The sequence below is a fragment of the Abramis brama genome (genome assembly GCF_963993115.1).
Source record: "Abramis brama genome assembly, chromosome: 5".
In the NCBI taxonomy this organism is placed as follows: domain Eukaryota; kingdom Metazoa; phylum Chordata; class Actinopteri; order Cypriniformes; family Leuciscidae; genus Abramis; species Abramis brama.
In genome coordinates, this window is record NC_139967.1 from 26,936,290 (window position 1) to 26,951,221 (window position 14,932).

Genomic DNA, 14,932 nt, shown 5'->3' on the forward strand with positions numbered 1-14,932 from the left:
CTCAGAGGCCAAAGTTATCTTAAGCTGGGGACCCTGGCACATAGGAAACGGGTAGCGCTCGGCGGTGCTGGGGCGTTGTCGAGACTCAGGCTCAAGCTTGGGCTGAGTGGTCAAAGGCACTGGCTTTGCGGGCTCCTGAGTCGCCACGCTTCTTTGGCGATTTGAAGCAGCTGCAGAACTGGAGTGCTTAGGCAGAAGTGGCGCATTGCCTTCGACAACTTCTGTGCTGTGCTGAAGTGCTCCGTGATTCCATCCACCGCGAGGCAGAAGAGACTTGTGGGGGAGACTGGGGAGTTGAGGAATGCAGCTTTGTCTGCATCCTTAATCTCTGTTAAATTCAGCCACAAGTGGTGCTCCAACACCACTCAGCTGCCCATGGCCCTGCTGATCACCTGGGCGGTTGTCTTTGTAGCGCACAGTTCCAAATTCGTTGCTCTGCACAGCTTTCTAAAAGCAGCAGGGTCTTGTCCAAGGCCAGACTTGTCCATGGAGCGGAGGAGTTTGACCTGGAAAACCTATAGGACCGCCATGGTGTGGAGGGCAGAGCCTGCTTGACCAGCCGATGTGTAGGGCTGAAGTTGTCCTGCAGGGTTTGGAGGGGCGGGCGACCTAGCTTTCCATCCTAGGGCTGTGGGTGGGCAGAAGTGCGCGACCACGTTTTCTTCAAGAGGAGGTAGCTTTTCATACCCTTTTTCTCCGGCAGCGTCAATTAGCAGTGAGGGCGGTGGAGGCTGAAGTGTGGACGCACGGTGAATAGGGGGCACGCCACAACCTGGTGAGTTTGTTGTGAACCTCTGGGAAAAACTGCGCTGCTCTCTGACGAGGGGCCCGTTGGTGGCACCCCGGCATGAGCCATTCCTCTAGGTGGCTGCGTGTGGGCTTCTCTGGGGCAGACCACTCTAATCCAAGCTCCTTGACGGCCTTTGAGAGGATGTGGATGAGCTCGACATTCAGCCCAGTTCTGGCGTCGTTCAGATCTTTAGACGGCAGGGAGGCAGAATCATCCACTTTTGGTCGGTAGCGATTTGCACGAAAATTGAACCAGATCATCTTCAGGCAGTGGCGACAAAAAGTTATGGAATTCAAATTGATTCGTCAAACTGTTTTCGATAAACGCACAAACCAATTTTACTTAGCTCTTGCGAAAACAGACGTAAAGCTGTATCTCTGCAACGCTTTATCGTATTCAGACCAAACTTGGTACATGTCATCACAAGCATGACCTGAGGCTACATGCTGCGTTTCGGCACAGCGCCACCTACTGGTCCGGAGATACGAAAAATGGCTATTTTTGCCTATAACTTCTGAACGGTTTGTCCAAAAATCATAAAAGTGGTCTCGTTAGATTCAGGGCACGTGATATCCAGTTTGTCCATATTGACCATTTTAGGCGTCGCCCATTTTGAATTTTGTGCTAAAATGCTGTATTTTAAGAACACATGAACGGATTGTTACGAAACTTGGTATGAGTCATCAGCACGATGCCCTGAAGGAGCCTGAGAAGTTTCGAACCAGCGCCACCTAGTGGTAAAATACAATTTCCAAATGCTTATAACTCTGGCTGTGGTTGACTAATCTTCACGGGAGTCCTGAATCCTTGCCGAGTCCAACGATACCAAACATGCTAGGTTTTGCCTTACGATTTGTGTAGCGTTGTGATTTAGCGCTTAAAAAACATTTGCCAATATCTTCAAAACCGTTAGACCAATCGAGACGAAACCACAGTCAGAAGTTTGATAACATAGGTCGTTGGCTATACGCTAATGCCCAAATAAGAAAATATTGATGGTAAGGGGTAGTAAAATCCAATCAAAGTCAGGTGTCAGTAATTTTTTACGTGTTTTTTCATATAAATGTCTATAACTCCGAAGCGAATTGAGATATTTTCACCAAAATTGACACACAGATGTATAGGCTCACTCTGAGGACACATAAAAAAAATGGTGGGATTGAGCCTCTTGGTGGCGCTATAATAGAACAAACCATGAAATTCCCATTGACTTCAATACAGTACTGTGATATAAAATCCTATACTTTATGAACGCATTAGCGTATCGTTACGAAACTCAGTATGAGTCATCGGCACCATGCCTTAGAGGTACTCAAAAAGTTTCAGGGTAGCGCCACCTTGTGGTAAAAAAGTTATAACAAAATTTCCAAAATTGCTTATAACTTTTGAATAAATCTGCCTATTGTAATGCCACTGGTCTTAAGGTTTGTCATTGTCACCTCATTCTGACCACATCACATCAATTTTGTAACTACGCCACCTATTGGTCGAAAGTGATAATCCATTAAATCATATTTTTAGTCAATGTATATGATTTTTCAGCCATTTTGCCTGAATTCATATTTAAATGTCTTTAATTGCTCCTTGCTGCAGTTGTTCTGACAATCCCAGCCATGTTGGCATGTCTCTTGCGCTTGGCCCCGATAATTGCTGCTTGCAGCTATATTTATTATTATTATTATTCCGCTCTGGAAGTCTATGGCAGCCCATAGATCCGCTTGCGGGAAAGTTATGAAAAACCTACTTTTTAGAACTAGATCGAAAGAAAATAATGTTTGGTAATAGGCCTGTTATTTTTAAAATTGGAGAAACAACTGCCTATTACAAATTCATAAAATGCAGTTTGATTTTTTCATCTTAAGAACAAAATTAAGATAACTATTTTAACTAAACTAAATAAAAGCAACATCAAATTTTACGTGCAATAATTAATAATATTAAAATAAATTGATTTAATGCACCTTTATTATACTGTCCCTAATCCAGAATACAAGTCCTGCATCGGTTTTGTCTTCCACATATTCTGTAGTGACAAATTCATTTAAAACATCCCAAGGCTAAACAGCACCTTATCTGTGATTGGAAACGCATTTTGTGAATAAGAGGTTGTTCTAGTCTTTTATCCATCATGGTTCCAAATGCAATTGGATCATCCAAGGGTCCAAAGATATTCACATTAGACAGTCATTTTGGTTTGACGTTTATAAGTTTGGAAATCTAACATGGATGATACTGTACCACTATCAATAGGCCTTGTAAAGAGATGTGGAAAAAAAGGGAAAAAGAAATCAAACATGCAATACCTTTTGCTTACTGCCCCCTTTATCAACAGTAGTAACTTGGCAAACTTAAATCCTTCCACCTATTGATGTGTTCATAGGTGTTGTGACATCCACAAAAATGAATTAAAGGTCACATTGATGTTTCATGGAAACCACCACCAGAGGTCATAATCGCCACAATTCTGAGCAACCAATTCTGGTCTAGAGCACAGTGAACATAAATGCTGCGATGAAAGATGTATTGTCAAATTTGCAATTTTTTTAAGCACAAATTTGATATATTACATATTTTAAATATAATATGTATTTAGGTAATAAATAATTGGGAAGAACTGTATGGCCTCAAATCTGACAAAACAAGATTTATGCAGACAATCAAGATACCTTTTAAATATTAATAATTAAAAATTAAGTTTACACAAAAAATTTAAATATTAAATCTTCAAAGGTCATCTCTTTAAATGTGATAATGCACTAGTTTCACATTGATAATATGTTCTACAGTAAGCCAAACATTTTAATAGATATATAAGGAAATATGCTGTAATGAATGAGGTTAGAGATAGGATACAAATGCAGATTATTTTTCAGGACTGGCTTGATTTCAAGAGGTCTGATTCAAAGGAACAGGGAAGCAGGACTTCAGATTAAAGCTCAGTGGATAAACTGACATTGGTTATTAGATCTCCCTGACAAACCTGTGAAAACCACATCAATTTATTGCATCAGTATTGAAAAATAAAGTTAATATTTTTGTAATATCAATAAGTTACATTGCAGTGCTCAAAATGCACATTTAATTATTTTATTGTCGTTTGGATCAGTATTAAGGAAACAATCAAATGTATTGAAAAATCCAATGGTATACATATATAAATCGTTCATCTTACCATACCTACATGTAACATCAAGAATAAGCAACCTTAATATCCAGGACATAAGGTCACTTTTTATGCATGCCATTTTCCAGAAGTGCAGCAGCAGTGTGTGAGCTGTGGTCTTTCCAAAAACCACTGTACGAAATAAATATTTTTGGGAGGTACATTTTACTTCCGTGTAAGCTCAGACTGTAATTGCTGAAGCTTGCAGGGTGTGAAACGTATACAAATATTTTTTTTATTCACTCATGATCTGATAGATCATGATTCTTATAATTTAACACTACTACTGTAGGTGAGGTATATGTTTTAGGAATTTCAGAAACAGACTTACTGAAAAGGGCAGTTTTACACTGACAGCGGAATTTATAGTTAAGGTTAAGCCATGTGTTTGAAAGTGCTAGATCTTTGTTACACACAATTATTTACAAGCAGAATAATGTAAAAAATCTAAAGAAAGTATTATAAATTAGAAAGAGGCAAAGCAAATATGAAATTTTTCTTTTTAGTTCTTTCAAATTATGTTAATGCTGAAAACAATCTACAGCTAGTCAGATGCTTTAGGGGATGTGGTTTTATGGTAAGCGGTTTCAACCTCTAGAAGATCCAAGAGATTACAGCTAAATAATAATTTCTCAAGTTTATAGTTTTAGTATGGTTATTTAAGTATTTCACAACACCATGAAACTTTTTTCTATCAGACTCTGCTGTGCTATTCAACCTGCATTTCTTTATGACAAATGAGGCTGGTTGAATATAACCACAACTGGAAGTCAAGACTGCCGATTGATCACTGAGATGTTGGTTAGAGAGCCCTTGAATCAGCAACAGTAAACAATGATGGCATGCAGACAGCAATCGTGCATATCTTGCTATGATTACATTCTCACACGAAGGCAAGCATACTTTTTTACAAACATGAGGTTCCTGAAAACACTGTTGAAATGTGTAAATATGTAAAATGAATAGTTTGGGATCTGTTGAATTCTATAATGATTCGGGAGAAAGTGCTGACCCTTGTGAGATATTTGTTATGCAACATTATTTTGAGTTTTTTTTTTGCTTACACACTAAAAGTGATAGTTTTTATAGTTCCCATTGAAACCATTCACTCATGTACCTAATCTTCAGACCAAGTCCGCAAACCTGCAAGCACATTTTCTGCTTTACACTGTACTTGTAAAACAAACTTAAACACAGTCCTCTACATTAGATCGAACAGCTCGTTTTTCATTTGTAAAACACTACCATTTAAATGCCACACTCATTTACCAATTACCTACACCCAAATGTGTGTGAAAATACATAAATCGATCACTTAGAAATCAAAACTCAATGTTTTGAGAAACAAATACAATTTTTACCCTTGCATTTATGTTTATTTTGTAGATATATACTCAATGCATACAAAGTCAAGTCACCTTTATTTCTATAGCACTTTATATAATACAGATTTTTTCAAAGTAGCTTCACAATAATAACCAATTCAAATTCTGCTGTAAAGCAGCTCTAACAAGCCAATAGTGTCATTATTCAGCTCATGTCAGTTCAGTTCAGTAACTGTGAAGTTCATCACTTGTACAACAATTGTGCATATACAGTGTATTTGTGCATATACATGTACATGTGAGTGCTATGACAAACTCCTGTGCACTCCAATCCACACTGAAGATGACGCAAGATAGAAGTGTTTCACATTTTGCACATCCGTGTTTAGTTTGTTGTGTATATGGCTAATCATTTGATGGTTTATGTGTGGAGATATGCAAAAACACATCTTTTTATAAGTTTAAAAAGTTTTGAGTGAAATGTCTGCTTTTGCAAGAGATGTGTGACATTTTGCATGTTATGTGCGTGTTTAGTGGTTTTGTGTGTAGAGAAATGGAGCCTCTCATGATCCTGGTGGTGTGACTTTTGTTTGTATGGACTTTTATGTTGAAGAGTATTCTCTGCTCCCAAATGTTTCTGTGTTTCTCTTGTCCCTTGTTAGTTTCTATAGTTGACCATGTTTGTCTCCATAGTTACTCTGATTTGTTCTCACCTGTTGTTCCTTAGCCATTGTTTCTCTGTATATTTTTACCCCTGTGATTCAGTTGTCGTTTGATGGTTGTTATCTTTGCATGTGTTTGTGAAGCTGTTGCGTTCTTGTTCCTTAGATTATGTTCCAGTTCCTGGTTTGGATTTTCAATGTGGATTACCTTTGTTTTGTGAATAAATTGCATTAATTTCTGCAGTTGGATTCTTGCCTCTCCTCGTCCCTGCTGTCCTTTAACAGGGCCAAAGTTTCAGAAACTGTGTATAAGCAGTTTTAAAAAACTGTAACACCTAACAGAAACCATCTAGCCTCATTTACAGATTTCTGTTTCTCTTTCAGTAAACAATCAGTTTAGGTACAGTGTATGGGCATTGTCATTTCATCCTTGTGGTGATATAAGCAGTAGCCTACACGCTTTGCTCAATGTCCTAACTGGGAAAGGAGTCTGACCGAAATAGTCTACTGCTGAAATTTTTCTTTTTCAATGATCATGCTACATAGGTGTTTTTAACGTCTAAGTGGAAAAACTGAATGTGCCCTGCTTTTACGTGTCTAAAGACGAAAGTTTGTTCTATGCCTAGTTTCTACAGAAAACCACTGTTTGCTTATATTGTTTGCTCAGCTTATGATAAATAAACATTGATTGAGCAGACTGTATGTAATACAAAAAGTACAGCACATACACTCCAGACATGCAGCAATAACAAACTTCTGAAGCAAGAAAGTTTGCTATGACATATGAAGAACATCATGATTCTTTGTTCATCATGACATTATAAGATAGCAGGATTACATGGTTGCTTAAAAAGTACCATTATTTTGCATTGTAGTGATAACTTGCAGCACTTATGTCTTTTGACAAAGAGATAAAGCTTAGTGGACGAGTGTCATATGTTAGCAACCCATTGCCCTCAGACACAAAATGGAGCAGTGAATATCAACGCATTCTCATCCTAGGGCGTCATATACTGACGCTTTTGAAATTTCTTCAATATCCGACGCAAAGGGCACCCTTTAGCGTCAATATGAGACGCCGGTTATGGGTAGGTCTGGGGTAGGTTTAGGACACCTGAACAGTGTTGGGAGTAACGTGTTACAAAAGTAATGTATTACAGTAACTTATTACTTTTTGTTGTAACGCAGTAGTGTAAGGCATTACTAATCAATTTTCAGTAATATTTTACTCGGTACATGTTCAGTAACGCTTGCGTTACAACACACTTTTAGCCCAAAATTTAATTGTTCAAAAAAAAAAAAAAAAAAAAAAAAAAACGGGGAAAAAAACAGCCAGACCGCGAGACATTAACGAATGAAAAATGCCTAAGTTATTACATGTTCGTGGTCAGTCAATAGCCGCGTGTGGTGTCCAAGTTTGTAAATAACGACTAAATGACAGCTTCTGATATATTTGTATGGCGATTTATTTCATTCATCTCCCTCTTGCTGGTGTACCTTTGTATTGTGTGACATAGTCCAGTAAAAGCGTGTGTAGGACAGGTTTAGCAGGAGTGCCGCGAGGCATGATTTCAGTCTCTGTGATCGCGCTGGCCAGTGGAAAAGCGGCTAATAATGAGAATATGGTAGAAGAAGACTGTACATTCGCGGGATGGACATATGCGCATTACTCTGTTTGTTCTGTGTTTTCTTTCTAACCAGAGAGCAGTATGTTTTCTTTCGTTTTGAATTGCTCTGTTTAAAAGTAGACATGTCTGACTGTGAGGCAAGTAGACTCTGAGTTTCGGTTCATTTATGAGACGCGCTTCAATTCAAGCGCAGCCGCCTCTGTGCCCTGATTATCTCGTCTACTATATTTACTTCTTATTTATTAAATCATTATCCAAGCAATTGGTTGATGAAACATTGATTAAAATTAAGATACAATTAATACAAAACGAAATTCACTTTAAAGAAAGGCTTTGTGCTTTCTGTTTGAGGTCTCTGTGAAAGTTTTAAAGCAGTCTTTTAGTGCTGCTTTCAGAGCGCTCACGTCCATAACTGAGAACTGACACGACCATTGTTTTTTCCTCATAAATGCGAAAAATTAAATAAAATAAAATGAATATATTATGTTCTGTGGAGAGCCAACCCTTCTTCATCCGGTGGGTAGTATTAATTTTGGTTTGCTTAGCGTAATTCACAGAATTACTAAAACATATTTTGCTACCTAAAAGTTAAAGATTTTTTTGTCACGCATGAATACATGTCTATTTCCCTCATATTAAATATAAAATGCATGTGTGTAGATTGATATTTTTCTAATATATGGTCTCCTTTATTAAGGGAGTAGCCTATGGATATATAAACAGTCGTTTCAAATTGGTATTAAATGCATTTTCTGAGAATTCACGTTTTTACAGCAAATGTCAGGTCCACGCTGGAATTGCTCAATTTTAAAGAATTTATTCTAAACTAGTTTTGTGGTGTAGGTCCGTATTTTATAATCAGGGATGCACATAAGTGGTGCGCAGGTGCGCATGCGCTACCCAGTTAAACAATGCGTACCAGATGAATTGCCGCAACCCTCATTTGCGTACCTAAGATTTGGGGATAGATAGGTGCGCAATCTGTGGTGTTGGATAGGCCTCAGAACAAGAGATGCGCGGATGGGCTATTTCATCCGCAACCGCATCGCAAAACTCATCATCCGTCCGCACCAACGTTTTTGACCAATTTCAAAACCGCACCCGCCCGCCATCCGCTGATTGGGCAATGCAAGGCGCTGCTGATGACAGCCGCGAGACTAGAAAACTCTCTTACCTCAGAATATCAGCAGTGAACTCCGTCTCCGATCGGCGCACATGGACAAAAATAAATAAATTATTTAAATAAATAAATAGCCTAAATTAAACGAACTTCGGCAAACCTGACCATACAATATTTTCATTGTAGCCTAATAGAAAACGCATTTTGGCACATCATTTAGGATTTTTCGTTGGTGCGCCATCAGCTAGCCTATGCCTACAAAAGACAGATGAAATTTAATATTAATAATTGATCCATGTCGGTATACACAGCCTAATATTTTACACTTAGGCTATAATTAAAAAATAGCCTAAACAATCAAGATAGCCTATTTACTTTTTTTATTTATTAAAACCAGGAAATTGGTTAATGAAACATGGATTAAAATTAAGATACAATTAATCCAAAACGAAATTCGCTTTAAAGAAAGGCTTTGTGCTTTCTGTTTGAGGTCTCTGTGAAAGTTTGAAAGTCTTTTAGTGCCGCGGCGCTTTCAGAGTGGTCGCGTCCGTAATGGAGAACTGTCACTCACGTAAGATTGTTTTTTTCCTCATAAATGACAAAATACTGTAAAAAAAAAAAATACAAACCATCAATTTAAAAAAAATATATATATATATAAAGGATGGATTTATAGCGTTTTGGGGGAAAAATGGATGGATGACCTTCTATTGCCTTTGTTTTTAATTCTCCTTTTTTGAGTTTGTCACGTAAAGTTACCTCCTTCGCCGGCGTTGCCATCTCTGATAATAACAAGCAGTCTGCATAGACTCGACTAGGCCATATTAGCCTACTGCCTGATAAAAATTTGACTATTTTAAAGTGTGCTCGATTTTTTTTTTTTTTTTTTTTTGATGTAGGTATAGTCAGATAATAACAATATTTAACAATAGGCTATATTATGCATCCCTCTAATTTGTTCCTCCCGTGAGGTGGGTTAAGGAAAAAATGCATTTGAAAATGTGAGGACCAAGCAACAACCCCAGGTTCTCCCCTGAGAACAAGACCAAAAATGTTATGTGCACCCCTGTTTATAATGTTAATTTCAAATAATACTAATAGTAATTTAAAGATGTGGTAGCTTTGGATCTGGACGGGAAGGATAACTCTGGGAATTGGAAGGGGGAGTTCTGCCTTCTCACACCACGCACCGTGACACAGGTTCGTGGATCTGAGTGTCGCGGTTTCATATCACATATCTTTACAGCCCTAGTCATTTTAGAATGTTAAGTTCTACTTCTGTAGTTATTTTGGTGAAAGTAACTCAAAAGTAATACAGGAGTAATGTAACGCATTACAATTCTGAGACAGTAATATTGTAAGGTAAAGAATTACTTTTAAATAACAGTAACAAGTAATGTATAATGTATTACAGTTTGGAAGTAACTTGCACAACACTGCACCTGAATATAAGGCGTTTTTCATTTCCAGCCTTCATGAACAATTATATCACTTATAAATGATTAAATACAAAATGAATAGTAGTTATTACGATTAATGTGGTTTGGAATTGGTAAAATGTGCCTGAAAAAAAAATATGATCAGAAAATCAACGTGACTAATAATTCTGCACGCACTGTATATTACATTTCTGCACAAGCATTATATTTTTTACTTTTTCTAAATATTTTGTTGAAGGATCATAAATAACGTACACTTGTACAAAGTTCTGTTGCATGTCAGTGAACATTTGCAGCAGTCACATGCAAAAGAATCTGCACATACTCAAACACAACTTCCTGTCACATGCCTTGAATTATTGACATTGCTGGACTGTCTTTGTATCCGTAAATGATTTTCTGAGAAACCCTTAATCGTTACATAAATATACTATGTCTCATTTTTTAATGAAGTGACGTAAACGTAAATGTGAATGTAAATACAGATACATACACAAAGATATACATATTGAGCAATAAGTAAACTTACAAATGACCTTTACTTCACTGTACACACATTAGTCATATCAAGGTTTTAAAGTCAATGTAATGCATGTCCAAATAAATGTGTTTATTTCTGTTGGAAATTGCAATGATATGTACTGTATGTATTGGTAGTATTTGCGTTTCGCAAAAATGTTGCCACAGGTAAGTTTTTCCAGTGAGCCTGTGCTGCACCCCATCCTGTGAGAGATACATCAGTTGTAATCACCTTCCTCAGAGAAACTGCCCCAACAGAGTCCCTGACTCGAGAAAAGAGCAATCTCTCCACTGACAGAGAGCATGCATGACGTTTTGGACACAAGAGCTGCGCCGCCATCCAGTGCTGAAACTCTCTCATTTGCAACAGTCCCAGTGGAATGACAGAAACTGTTGAGGCTATCAGACCCAGAAGATGTAAACAGTCTGAACAGAACTCTGTTTCCCTTCTGAAAAAGGGATAGACAGCCACAAATTAACCTGATGCGCTCCTCCAACAGTAACGCTTGATACAGGTGAGTTCAGTCTGAAACTCAGGTAAATCTGTGCAGGCACCAAGGAGCTTTTTGTCTCGTTTATCTTGAAGCCTAAGCTTTCCAAATGAGAGTCAAGCATTTTTGTCTCTCTCTCCACCTGCTGTTGTGACGGCACACATAGCAGTAGATCGGCCAAATATGCTGACACTCTTAGATCCATTATTCTCAGCGGTGTGAGCGCTGCTTCTACACACTTGCTGAACAGCCTTGGAGCTAGTGACAGCCCGAACGGAACTGTCAAAAACTTGTAGGCTGTGTCCTGATAGGTAAATCTGATGAATTGTCTGTGTGCTGGGTACAACCCAAATTTCTTCTTTTAAAATCTGAGCTGACTCCCCTTCTGCTGCTGACATTAACACACATTGAAAAGTGGTGGTTTTACAGCAAGCTGCAGACAATAACTCTTTATTGTGGATAAAACCCAAGTGTGTACTGCAGCCTAGGGTACGCTGACCGTCCCACCCTGGAAGCAGAGGAAAACCCAGGGCGTGTGGGCTGGGTGGGTCGAGCAGTGGGCTTCCCAGGAAGGCAAGTTTCAAAAGCCTCTTCATCTTTCTTGCGAAGGTCACACTGCTGCTGCATATTTGTGACAGCAGCCCCAAAAAGGGCTTTTGGCTCCACTGGAGCATCAAGGAACTCTGTCTTCTCTCTTTCCGACAGGCCTGATAATCCCAACCACAGCACTCTTTCGCCCATCACTGCCAAGCCCATGCTGTGGCAACACCTCTGCATAACGCAGATCTCTTCCCACAGTGCTGAATCAGGAGACCCAGCGTCGATCTGCCTCCTCATCTCCTTCATGAGCTCAGCCTGATATGCTGTGTGCAGTGAGGTGGCATTTAAAGCTCTGACAGCAAGGGCAGATGAGCGGTAGATTTTTTGAAACAGAGAAGCGGAAAGCCTCTCTGTCCGTCCTTGCAGTGAAGGAGAGGCAGAGGATAGAGCTGCCCGGCAATTGGGGTGGAGGTGACTTACCACCAATAATTCTACAGGGAGGGGGCTGGACATCCCAAGTTCCTCCATATTAAGCACATCCAGCCTAGAGAAACCTTTAACAGAGAGTCTATGAGGAAAAACTGCCCAACTCTGCAACACATGCTGAGACGGCTGGAAACTGCTTGTATTGGGGAGCTTCTTCCTATACAGACCCTTTCCAAAAAATTAGAATATCATGGAAAAGTTTATTTATTTCCATAATTCCATTCAAAACGTTAAACTTCCATAGATTATAGATTCAGGGCCCAAAACTTTTTATTTGTACATAATTTGGGCTTCCAGCTCATAAAACCCACGAAAACAGGATTTCAAAAAATCAGAATATTACATGAAATCCCACAGTAATTACACAGCAATACCATGGTCATTGAACCAGGTTTTGGTTATTTTGGCAGTGTGGGCAGGTGCAAATCCTGCTGGAAAATGAAGGAAGCATGAAGTGCTCTGGAAATGTCCTGGTAGACGGCTGCGTTGAGTGGACAGCACAGTGGACCAACATCAGCCGATGACATGGCTCCCCAAACCAACACAGACTGTGGAAACTTCACACTGGACTTCAAGCATCTTGGATTGTGTGCCTCTCCATTCTTCCTCCAGACTCTGGGACCTTGGTTTCCAAATGAGATGCGAAATTTGCTCTCATCAGAAAAGAGGACTTTGGTCCACTGTGCTTTATTAAATCCAGAGTCAACGCAGCCGTCTACCAGGACATTTCCAGAGCACTTCATGCTTCCTTCATTTTCCAGCAGGATTTGCACCTGCCCACACTGCCAAAAGAACCAAAACCTGGTTAAATGACAATGGTTTCACTGTGTAATTACTGTGTGATTTCATGTAATATTACATTTTTTTTAAATCCTGTTTTCGTGGGTTTTATGAGCTGGAAGCCCAAATTATGTACAAATAAACAACTAAATACTTGAAATCGTTTAAGTTGTGGGCCCTGAATCTATAATCTATGGAAGTTTAATGTTTTGAATGGAATTATGGGAATAAATAAACTTTTCCATGATATTCTAATTCTTTGGAAAGGGTCTGTACTTCCCTCTCTATGCCCTGGCCTTCCTGTTCTCCTTGCCAGTCCATATAGTTTTTATCAGCTGCTCTCTTACACTTATTATTTCATTAAGGTCCAAGTCTCCCTGTATGGGAGAGGGAGACTCACCAGTCGCACTGTTAGGCCTGGAAGAGAGATTTGGAGGGAGAATTGCATCCTCTTCAGGCCTCCTCCAAATTGTCTACCAAGAGACGAGCAATTGTCTCATCATCTTCCTCCTCCTGTTTATCCCCCATTTGTGGGTGAACCTATACCCTTCAAGACAGTCTTATTTTAGAGGATAAGTTTGGCCCCCAGGATAGCAGAAGCATAAGACAATCTAATTTAGCCTATTTTTTTTTTTTTAATTGTCCATGTTCATATACACTTTATTTTGGCTGCTGGCTTAATTAACTAAAACAGCACACCTTTTGTCATATCTTAAATTCATAAGTAGGCTACACTAAATTTAAAGTTGTAGCAAAATAGCAATTTACTTAACCTGTTTGTATTGGGATTACATTATTATTATTATTAATTTAGTTTTTTGGAGAGTAATGTTGAAATTAGATATTATTTTATATTTTTGCAAGTTGAGACATTTCTCTCCAATTTAGGGGGTATTCCAAAAAGTAGTGTATGCATCTTACCTGGGTAAGTTTACTCCCTGTAAGCAGATAACCTCAATTTTTGGTTTCAAACCCAGAGGTAACTTTCAGGGTAAGTAAGTGGCCATAGCAAGTTTCTCCCTGGACATACATACATACAGCTTCAGAGGTATTCGGCATATGCATAGCCTTTCAATAAGGCTACAGTGGGTGGCAGCACAGATTACGCACAATATTATAAAGTTATAAACAATATTTATAAACCAATATTTATTTAAATTTACCACACAAATCCAAAAATCACACATTGTTGATCTGCAATCAAAAGGTTGTAATTTTAATTTTGTATTTTTTTTTTGCAATGGGACATTTATGATATACATTTTATTTAAAAAATGCTAATCATATACATGATCTCACCTTATCACAAATGTCAAAAAAACCCTAATTGTATAGAGCCATATTATCTTTGCAAGTGCAGACTGTTTTTTTATATATTTATATATTTAAATAATATTTCTTACTTTCTTACTTAAATGTTTAAACCTATACATTTTACACACCATTTAAACCTATGACATTTATGTATTACAGTTCTGACTTTTTTCTCAAAATTGTGAGTTTATATCTCGTTATTCTGATTTTCTTTTCAGAATTGTGAGATATAAATTCCATGATTCCATGGTGGAAACAAGCAACTTTCTGCCACAAGGTATGCTCTAGGGCTGCACGATATTGAAGAAAAATGCGATATGTGATAACTCATTAAATAATGCAATATTCAATATGATAAAGCTTAAAGTGTGTAAAATAAACTTCAATTATCTTTAAACTATCTATCTATAAATTACAGAAACGTCTGTCTGTCTGTGTGTGTGTTTGTCTGTGTGTGTGTCTGTTAACCACATATCTCTCGAACCGTGAGTCCGATGGATTTCAAACTTGACAAGTGTCTCGCTACGGTCACGAGTAAGTGCAGTGCCAAGTTTAACGTTGTTTGGATGAGAAATGCTAAAGATATCGTTAAATATATCATTTTTAAAAGGTTGTGGTTTAAAAATAAACATTCTGACATTAGAGGGTTGTATCGGTCAAAGAAGCCCCAAGAAG